Source organism: Sceloporus occidentalis, unplaced genomic scaffold (genome assembly GCF_023333645.1).
Source record: "Sceloporus occidentalis isolate IW3139 unplaced genomic scaffold, rSceOcc1.0.p SCAF_18, whole genome shotgun sequence".
NCBI classification, from domain to species: Eukaryota; Metazoa; Chordata; class Lepidosauria; order Squamata; family Phrynosomatidae; genus Sceloporus; species Sceloporus occidentalis.
Genome location: NW_028316998.1, coordinates 7,699,934 through 7,710,858, shown reverse-complemented (window position 1 = coordinate 7,710,858; position 10,925 = coordinate 7,699,934).

Sequence of the window (10,925 nt, the reverse complement as noted above, 5' to 3'; positions counted from 1 at the left end):
GGAGTGTGTTATGTCTGCCTTTAACTAGTAAGATTATTATTTATTCATTCTGAAAATCAAAACAGGTAAAACACACTTAGAATTATTTTGTTTCCATTTTTTTAACATTTTGGCTCCACTTTAAATATTGAAGGATATATTACTAAGCAGCAATTATTCCAACCTCAAATTACATAATACTTTATGTAATTGTATATGAATGCTTAAATTATATTTCAAACAAATCTATGCCACTTTATTATAAAGCCTATACTATTTTGTAGTATTTTAAGTGTATAGGTATTTCTTTTTAATATGCCATATTACACATGTTTATTTGGGAACAGTAAGTATATATTCAAGCAGACTTATAAAGTTTAATTTATTAAAACATTTCTTACATAACCACACATACGTATGTTTTTTCTGAGACCTCTTGGAATTTTCTTTTTAAATATTACTTGTGTAGTATGTGTTATTATTGTATGGTGCAAACAATAAATATATAGTGATTGCTGTTATAAAAATACTGAGGAGGTGCATATAGTATCCTCATGTATTTACTATTGTTTTCAGATTAGCTACATTTTAACACTGGGTCTAACAAGAAACGAAATAAGCATACGGAGGCTGAAAAGGAGTAGGCATGGATAAAACATGGAGGCCACAATAAAGTAATTCCACATTACATAAACATAAGTAAAGGTTGAACTAACTACTTAAGAAAGTTCTCCATGTCTTGGAATTTAAATTAGTAAATTAATAAAAAGACACATTGTGAATGTATCATATAGGTTGATTATATATGACCTTGTAATGTCTTTTATTGTATTATCATAAACTACCATTTTGTTTTATTTGTTATTCTTATTAAAAAGAACAGAGATAAAAAAAATGTTCTGAGAAATAAATGGAAGATATAAAGTGTAAAGTATGTTTGCCTAAATCTATAGTCCTAGCTGAATATATTAAAGATATGTAAAATACCACCTAGGTGTTTATGACAACATAATATAATATGGTTATTAATATAAAATATAACAAATATTCAAGAAAAATATGACTGTTAGAAATGTCTGTTTTTAAATTAAAGCTGTGAAATTGTAATTCTCTATCATATTTATATCTAATATCTAAAACCAGCTGATGTTTTATGTCAATATGTGGACCAATGTCAATATTTTACAAACAAAATACAAATTATGGTTGTGCACAACAGACATTCCTTTTCTCAGTTTAACTAATTTACATTTTCTTATGTATGCTAGTTTTGTACATATTACAAAAGTGGATATTTTATTAATCTCTTTTTTTTTCTTTACTTGTATTCTGATCTTAAAATTGTATCCTTGTCTTGTAAAGGGTTTAAAGTAGAAACAAAGATGTGTTTATCTTTAATATTATTTTGTATGTGGAAATAAGATGTAGCCATCATGTACTGTGAAATATTATTGTTTAGGGGACATAGGGCAAAATTGTGAAATATGTTTTATGTTTGAAAATGTCATACATTTATAGTGCCAAATGATTAATTTGAATGTATTGCTAATCCTCTGATTTAATGAATATTTAACAAGATGTGACAGGTCAGTATTTGCTTTCTATTTAACATGGGATTCAAATCAATTGTTCAATGATTTCAAGGTGTTCAATATCTTGCGATGAATTCCATTTGAGAACCTCCACTTGGAGAAAAACTATATTCACAACTCATGTCGATAAATTCCTCATTGGAATGGAAGGTCAAACAGTTTTACTCTATAAACTATTCCAAGATATACACCAACATTGCAGACTTAAAACCACTGAACTGCTGCAATCCTGACTATTAACTTGTTACGTGATCAAATAAATAAAATGTTCCTTATATGTTAAGAGAATTTGTTTTGTCCTTTGTTTTATCAAAATGGTACGTAGATTTGTTAATTTGAAAATAGGGTTCACAAAATTATACTGAATAAATAAATGTAAGGGGAGCAGCCAATTGAGCAGCTTTCAGGCCACAGCAGCAGATGAATTCATTTGGGATTACAATTTGAGATTTGTAAAACATGTAACTATAACAAAAAATACAACTTTAGCACAGTCATAAAATTGCTGAAATAATCAATATATAAGAAGTGGGGCGCAAGAACATGTGGGAAAATAATAAAAACAATAATAGTGTAATAAGTTATGACAAAGAGTGATAAGTGTGTTAGGTGCTCTCACAAAAGTGACTTCAACAGAGGCTCATCAAAAGAACTCTTAGGATCTGAAATATAGGTGAAAAACCACATATGGTGCAGTATCTTCTTATAAATCTTTAATATGGAAAGTCCAAAAAACTTACAGAAAAGTTGGCATAAACGATGTGTTATGCATACAAAAAATAGGAGTAAAAGTCCCAGCCGAATCCCGATGGTGATAAAAGTCCGTTGTGTGAATCTGCTTTAAAGTCTCAACGCATTTCACCGAAAAAATCGGCTTCTTCAGGAGAAAATGAATTTATAAAAGTGAAAAAGGATAAAAGTGTTACAGACTTTGGTGAGTATTATATGGTACCCCTTAACTTCAGAAAATACCTTAAAGATAAGAAAAGAAAACATGATATTGGGTCAAATACTCCCGATTTGGGAAACCATTAAGAGATCTTTAAACCTTCATAAAGGAGTCCCGACTTTCTCTAAACTTAAATCCGCAGAATACTTTATTCCAAATATAAACATGGATGATTGGAGAGATAAAGGCATAGAGTTTTTGGACCAACTTATGACTATAACAGGTCCCAAAACGTTTCCACAATTAATACAAGAATTTAATTTGAATAGTTCTGAAATTTTTCAATATTTGAGGATCAAAAATTTCTTATTGAAAGAGATAATAAAAGATAATGAGGAGACACTGTCACACATTCAAAGAATCTTTTCAGGCAATTCTGTGGACAGAGTGTTATCTAAAAGTCGAGGTTAAATTAATTCTGTCTCTGTTTCAGTAGCGAGAAAACTACCGATTCCCTTACGTCCTAACTGGCAGCACAAGAGGGGGTATTACTGCCCCTGTGAACAATTAGGACAGGTGGAAAATTAATGATTTACACAATTAAATAAGCAATTAACCCCCTTTACCCCACCTATAAAGGGAACTCCATCCCTAACCACAGTGTGCTTTTTTTCTGTCCTTTGGACATATTGGGACAGGTGGTGGTCTCTGTGTGAGACCTTGTGTTAGCTTGCTAACCTTTATTTTACTTTTTTTCAGGTTCCCTCCTGTTGGATTGTGTATCCTATTTTTATCTGCTGCCCTGCTGTGCTGCAGGACGGCCTCATTTCACCCAGCATTATCTGTGTGTTTGTGCTGGATCTGTACCTGACTGGTTTGGATGTCTCCTCCCAGCTGCTTATCTTCATGTCTGCTGATCTAGACTGTGATGTTCTGGAGTTTCTCTATGCCTCCCTGTACTCGTTTTAGCTGCTGAGGGGGAGGAATCCATTTTTTTCCCTCAGCAGCAGTAATAATCCCATAGAAAGTTTGTTCTTACTTGGATTCCTGATTTTCTTTTGTGGCCTCTGATGTCACTTCTGGGGGGCGTGGCTTCCCATTTTGGCTCTCTGCCAGTGTATATTAACCTGTTAGTGTCCTTTAGGCTGTCTCTTGGTACAGCTATTAGTTACCTTAGAGTCTTCTGTCTATCTTTGGCTTTGTGTGTTATCCTTCCCTTGCATTTTCAGTCTCAGGGTAGGTATAACTAAGAAGATTTTTATGTTTAATAAAACTCTTTATATTATTTTGGTCATCTCTTTTGCAGATGTCATCCCATACTCCAGAGGAGCGCTGGCATTTTACCTGCCGCGGGTGTGATACACCTCTAGAGGATGCTTACCCTTATAGTCGCTGCTCAAGTTGCAGAGATCCCCCTGAAGCAGAACCCAATATACGTGATATGATGATTGGGTTAAAGATTTTGTTGGATCCTCTATCAAGAGATTTGAGGATACACTCCAGATAAAGAGAGCTAGGGCCCAGTCCCCTCCTAGGTTGGCCCCTATGTCTGAAGACGCTTATCTCACTGTAGATGAGCTTGACTCTTCTGAAGAAGAAGAACCTGCTTCACCGTTCTGGTTTCCCATTGAGAAAACCCAACGGTTACTAAAGTCCATCCGGTCGGGGGGACCAGGATGTTGACCCTAAGGAAGCTCCAGAAACCACCTCTAGAGGGCAAAGAGCCTTCAAAGTGGATGAGTCTCTCATTAAATTAATGGAGACTGAATGGAAATTCCCGGAAAAAGGGTTCAAATCTATGTTTCCGCTTAATGTAGACCAGCAGCGCCCATGGGGTCCTCCCCCTAAAGTTGATATGGCCATCGCCAAGATGTCCAAGAGGATCTTCTTCACACGATGCCATGGATAGGCGCGCAGAGTGTTCCTTGCTCCACAATTATGCGGCTGCTTCTGCCTCAGCTTCTGTGGCTACAGGCTCTAGTGAGGTTACTCATTTTCTGCGCACCAGAATGTCTCAAATCCAGTCAGATATTGATGTAGGTGTTCCAGGAGACGATATCTTGAAGCAGTTTAAAATGGCTCAACTGGCTGTGGAATTCCTTTTGGATGCTGCGCCTCAACATCTGAAGCTAGCCTCCAAATCTTTGCTATGCTATCTGCTGCTGCAAGGAGACCCCCTATGGTTAAAACCCTGGTAAGCGGACAACGCCTCCAAATTTTCGCTTTGTGGGTTGCCTTACGAACCTGGCAAGCTGTTTGGCAGTGAGCTGGACAGGATCATGGAGGGCCTTTCTGACAAGAAAGGCAAATCCCTCCCCAGCAGGCTTCTAGAGGGAGGGGCAGACAGTCCAGAGGATCCAGGTCCCAGGGACCTTCTAGATCCCTATGGCGTCAGGAGACTCAGAAGAGAGGAGCAGGTCGCTCCCGCGGGTCCTATGAGAAAAGAAAGGACGTCTGGCGCCAGAGAGTCCGGAGGTAACCCCTCCTCCACTGCTAGACCGCCTGGTGGGAGGTCGTCTATCTTTTTTTCTGGAGGCTTGCGGGAGGTCCATACCAGACCTCTGGGTGTTAGATGTAGTCCGGTCAGGCTACAAAATAAGTTTTGTTTCCCTACCTCCTCTGAATTTTGTTCTGACAAGGATTCTCTCGCGCAAGAGGCTCAGAGTCCTAGAGGCATCTATCCATGCCTATATACAGAAGAAGGCATCTTTTCGCCAGTCTTCCTAGTGCCCAAGATCACAGGAGACTGGCGGATGATCATAGATCTTCGCTATTTGAACAAGTTCATAGCGAGAAAGAAATTCCGCATGAGTCCATCCGCTCTGTAATAAATATCTTACTGCCGGGAGACGTGATGCTCTCTATAGACTTGAAGGACGCTTACCTTCATGTTCCTGTTTGCCAAGCCCACAGGAAGTATCTGCGTATGGCTGTATCCCTTTGTGGCGAAGTGAAACATCTTCAGTTTGCTGCCCTTCCCTTCGGAATCTCCTCTGCTCCTCATACCTTTACCAAGGTTGTAGTTGCCGTGGTAGCAATCTTGAGTCTAGAAGGCCTAGAAATCGTCTCATATTTAGACGATTGGCTTCTAAAAGCCGCTTCTACAGAAATTCTGTATTCTCATCTTCAGCAGACTCTGGCTTTTCTCCACCAGTTTGAGTGGATAGTAAACTTCCAAAAGTCTGAGTTGGTTCCATCCACTTCCAGGAAGTTTCTGGGGTTCATAATTGACTCGACCTGGATGACTCTTTCTCTGTCTCTCGACAGACACAATTGTCAGAGCCGCCAGTTCTCTAAGGACCCCTCAGTCTGTGTCCATCAGAACGCTTAAGAAGATGTTAGGGCACATGTCAGCGACTGCGCATGCAGTCCCTTGGGTCCTTTGGCACCTACACCCTCTCCAATCAGAAGTTTTGGGCATTTGGAATCGTAACCCATTAGGGTTGAACAAAATGTGCACCCTGCCTCCTCAAGTCCGTCGCTCCCTCAGTTGGTGGGAGCATCTGAAAGATGGGAGGTCCTTGATTCAGCCAGCCTGGATTCTGTTGACCACGGATGCAGCCCATCTAGAGGACATTCCAGTACTAGGTACTTGGTCCCGTCCAGAGAGCCTTATGTCTTCGAACTTCAGAGAGCTCAAAGCAATAAGATTGGCGCTCGTTCACTTTGCTCCTCAAATCCGCGGCAAAGCGGTGAGAGTTCATTCAGACAACATGACGGCGGTTTATTAAATCAACAAACAGGGTGGCACGAGATCTCAACCTCTTCTCAAGGAAGTGGGAATGATCCTATCATGGGCAGAGCAGAACCTCTCCCACCTCTCTGCAGTCCACATTCGGGGATCTCTCAATGTGGTAGCGGACCGTCTGAGTCGGGGTCTCAGTGTTCCAGGCGAATGGTCACTAAACCAGGAAGTATTTCATCAAATTACTCTTCGGTGGGGAATGCCAGAAATCGACTTAATGGCTATGAGGTTCAACGCCAAGGTGAAGATCTTCTGCTCCCTATACAGGGAGGACAATCCTTGGGCGATAGATGCTCTGCCCTTCCTTTGGAGGTTCGGGCTGGCTTACATCTTCCCTCCAATTTCCATGATACCAAGGGTATTGATGAAGATCAGACAGGACCAGACCTCGATTATTGTGATAATTCCATTCTGGCCAAAGAGGTCATGGTTCACCCAGCTCATGGGGATGAGTCAGGGTCTGTACTGGAAGCTTCCAATATCAGAGAACCCTGTGTTTCTGGGAACAGGTTCTCGCCTAGATCTGAGAATTCTCAATCTGACAGCCTGGAGATTGACAGCTCCCTATTGAAGGATAGTGGACTTTCTTCTGGGGTCTTGAGGACTTTGTCTCATTCGAGAGTGGAGTCTACTAATAGAGCTTACAACCGGATTAGACGCTCTTTTTCATTATGATGTGCGAAGAACTAAGTGGGTTTCTCAGATCCCCCCATTTCTTGCATATTACAGTTCCTCCAAGATGGACTGGATAAAGGCCTTGCTCCCTCTACACTCAGGGTGCACACCTTTTTTTAGGAAACCTATGTCCCAAGAACCCCTTATCAGGAGGTTCCTTAAAGGAGCTGAAAGGTTAAAACCTAAGATCCTGAGACCAGTCCCTCAGAGGGACCTTACTGTCGTGCTCAGGGGGTTATGCTCTCCCCCCCTTCAAGCCATTGGAAAGCGTGGACATGACGTACCTTTCCTTGAAGGCTGCCTTCCTAGTGGCGATCACTTCTGCCAAGAAGAGTTGCAAGCTCTGTGTGCCTTTGAGCCTTACACCCTATTCCTGCCTGATAGGGTTCTCCTAAGGTTCCTGCCAGCTTTTTTACAGAAGATTCCTTCATTTCAGAACATTAATCAGGTCATTTCTCTACCTGTCTTTCACCCGGATCCTTCAACAGAAGAAGAATCTCTTCTACATACTCTTGACATCCCCAGATGTCTGCAGATCTATCTGCAAAGATCCAGTGTCTTCAGGAAAGATGAAAATCTCTTTCTACAGTTTTTTGGCAGGAACAAAGGATCTAAAGCTTCTAAACCATCCCTGAGCAGGTGGATGAAGGAAGCCATCAGAGAATCCTTCTCAGCTCAAGGCTTGCCTCCTCCCACCTTTGTCCGCGCTCACTCTACCAGAGCGGTAGCTACCTCGGCTGCTGAAAGGCGCCTCATCCCTCTTCAACATATTTGTGCTGCAGCCTCCTGGAGTTCTGACTCCACTTTTATAAGCCATTATAGGCTAAATTTAAGACGTTCGGAAGACACTGCTTTTAGGCGGTCTGTTCTGAACGTCGTTCAGCCGGAAGACCCTCCCTCATAGGTCTTCTAGCTACTTCCCCTCTTGTGCTTCCAGTTAGGACGTAAGGGAATCGTTAATTTCTAACGATAATTTGTTTTCCCTTAGTCCTAACGGCAGCACACTAATATCCCTCCCTCTTATATTTTTTTATATATGAAGTTCCCTTTATAGGTGGGGTAAAGGGGGTTAATTGCTTATTTAGTCATTAATTTTCCACCTGTCCTAATTGTTCACAGGGGCGGTAATACCCCCTCTTGTGCTGCCGTTAGGTCTAAGGGAAAACAAATTATCGTTAGAAATTAACGATTATGACTATTTGGGAAAGAGAATTAAATATAGAAATCGATCTTGCTAATTGGCAAAAATCCTTATTTGATGTTACTCTATCTATCCACTCTTTATCTTTGGCAGAAACTCAATTCAAAATCTTGAATAGGTGGTACCTGGTCCCAACGAGGATACAAAAGATGTACCCTAATTGTTCTGATATGTGTTGGCGTTGTAGACTGGAGAAGGGCAGTTTTCTACATATATGGTGGAGTTGTCAGGGAGTCAAAAAAATATGGTCTAAGATTTATGATCTAGTCCATACTTTAACAACAAAAATCATTAATAGATCTCCTGCATCTGCCTTATTACATTTAAGATGGGCAAATTGTAGTTTGAAAGAAAAACAACTAATTATCCAGTTTCATTGCCGTAAAAATAATGATAGCTCGGCTATGGAAACAAGATACTCCTATCTGTTGGAACGCGGTTATCATGCAATTGAAATTCCAGATAAATATGGAAAGACAACTATATAAATCTTATTTCTATTCTATAAAGAATTGAACAATACTAACATTTACCGTATTTGCTCGATTATAAGACGAGGTTTTTTTCAGAGCAAATGCTCTGAAAAATACCCCTCGTCTTCTAATCGGGGTCGTCTTCTAATCAGACCTCAAATAGAGTCTGATTAGGAGACTAAGATCCAGATCCCCCGCACCGCTGCAGGGGACCTGGATCCTCCTGTCTCACCCCCCCCATCATACACACTTACCGGTGCTTCCTGCTGTATTGCCGGGGCAGCGGGTTGACGTCTACGCGATCCGCGTAAACAACGTCCGCTGCAGCCGGAAGGAGGTGTGGCTAGCAGCGGGGGTTGTCTGCGTCTGATCTCTGACAGCCGGGGAAAGTATACGCGACGGACGCATACAAACCCCCGCTGCCAACTCCACCTCCTTCCGGCTGCAGCAGAAGGCGACGTCAACCCGCTGCCCCGGCTGGAAGCACCGGTAAGAGAGGGCTGAGAGGGGAGGGGAGGGGGGGGAGAGAGTGTGTGTGTGTGTGTTAGTTAAATGGGGGCATAGGGCATTTCTGGAGTGGCGTTAAGGGGGCATTTAATAGAGCACTCTGCCTCCTGAAATGCCTTATACCTCCCTATATGCCACTCTGCCCCATAATATGCCTTTTAACCCCCTAAATGCCAGAGTGGCATATAGGGGTATAAGGCATTTCTGGAGGCAGAGTGCTCTATACAATGCCTTTTAACTCCCTTAATGCCACTCTGCCTCCTGAAATGCCTTATACCTCCCTATATGCCACTCTGCCCCATAATATGCATTTTAACCCCCTAAATGCCAGAATGGGATATAGGGGTATAAGGCATTTCTGGAGGCAGAGTGGCATATAGGGGGTCAAAAGGCATACCATGGGGCACAGTGGCATATAGAGGGTTAAAAGGCATATCATGGGCCACAGTGCCATATTGGTGTGGCAAGCCTGGGGGCAGATGTGCGTAACTGGGGGACAGGCTGGAAAATACAAGAAATAAAAACAAAAAAAATATTTTTCTCAATCATAGCTTTTATTAAAAAAAATAGTTTACATGAATTAACATTTACTGGTAAAACTTTTTTCCTTTAGGGTCGTCTTATATTCAGGCTTTTTCTTTTTTCCTAAGTTAATATTCAGATTTTGGGGGGTCGTCTTATAATCAGGGTCGTCTTATAATCGAGCAAATACGGTATTAATTAATACATTTCCTATATAATGTCTTTTATTAATATATACTTTTTAGATATCATATAGTACAGGGCTCAACAAATCGCCTAGGTGTTTGTCAGCCTCTTACATCTACAAAAAATTGCCCCTGCGTCACTACGCGGGGGCGCTGCTGCTGCTGTCTGCCCAGGAGTCTGGGCAGACAGCACAGCCACTCCGAGCCCGCCCCCGAGCCTGAGATCACTCCCACGGAGTGATCCTGTAGGCTGAAAACGCGGTTGCAGAAAAACCAGCAATCGTGTTTTCAGCTGCCACAGGCAGCTTCAGGGAAGGGGGTTGTGTGTTGATTGGGTCCCCACACAAGTGTGGGGACCTGACACAACACCCCCCCCGCTGCCTGATTGCTCCATGAGAGCGACAGTGCAGCGTTAACCCCTTAAATGCAACGATCACGGCATTTAGGGGTTAATTCCCATTTTGCAATGGGCTCTGCTGCTGGTGGTCTGCCTGGAAGCCCAGCAACAGCAAAAACGAGCCCCCACAAGCCCTTTGATGACTCCTGTAGGCATGAAAGCCTACAGCAGTCATCAAAGATACTCCCCCTGCAATGGCTGGCCTATAGACCAGCAATTGCGTCTCAGCTGCCAGAGGCAGCTTCAGGGACAGGGGAGAGGGGAGAGGGTTCTTCGGTCTCCACATGAGTGTGGAGACCAGCCCCAACCCTCCCCTGCTGCCCAATCGCTCCATGAGAGCGACAGTGCAGCGTTAACCCCTTCAATGCCACAATTGTGTATGACACATTCGTGGCATTGCAGGGGTTAACATTTGTCCCCAAAAGCTTGTGGGGACTAAATATCTGTCAATGCTGTGCTCCAATGGAACATCAGCATTGAAAGAGTTAAAAAAATAATAATAATAATAATAAAAAAAACAGCACTGACCTGGAAGTCCAGGGTGCTTCCAGGTCAAATGCTGTGAGTTTAGTAAGTGGGCTGATGATGATCAGATCACTCCTAACCAACTGTAAGTTTAAAAAAAAAAAATCCTGGCTCCTAACTTTTTTAGCTGGCGCCTAGATTCACAACAAATTTGTCAAGCCCTGATATAGTATATATTTTTATATATTATATACTTTTTTAAATATTTATCATATTATTATTATATATCACGATT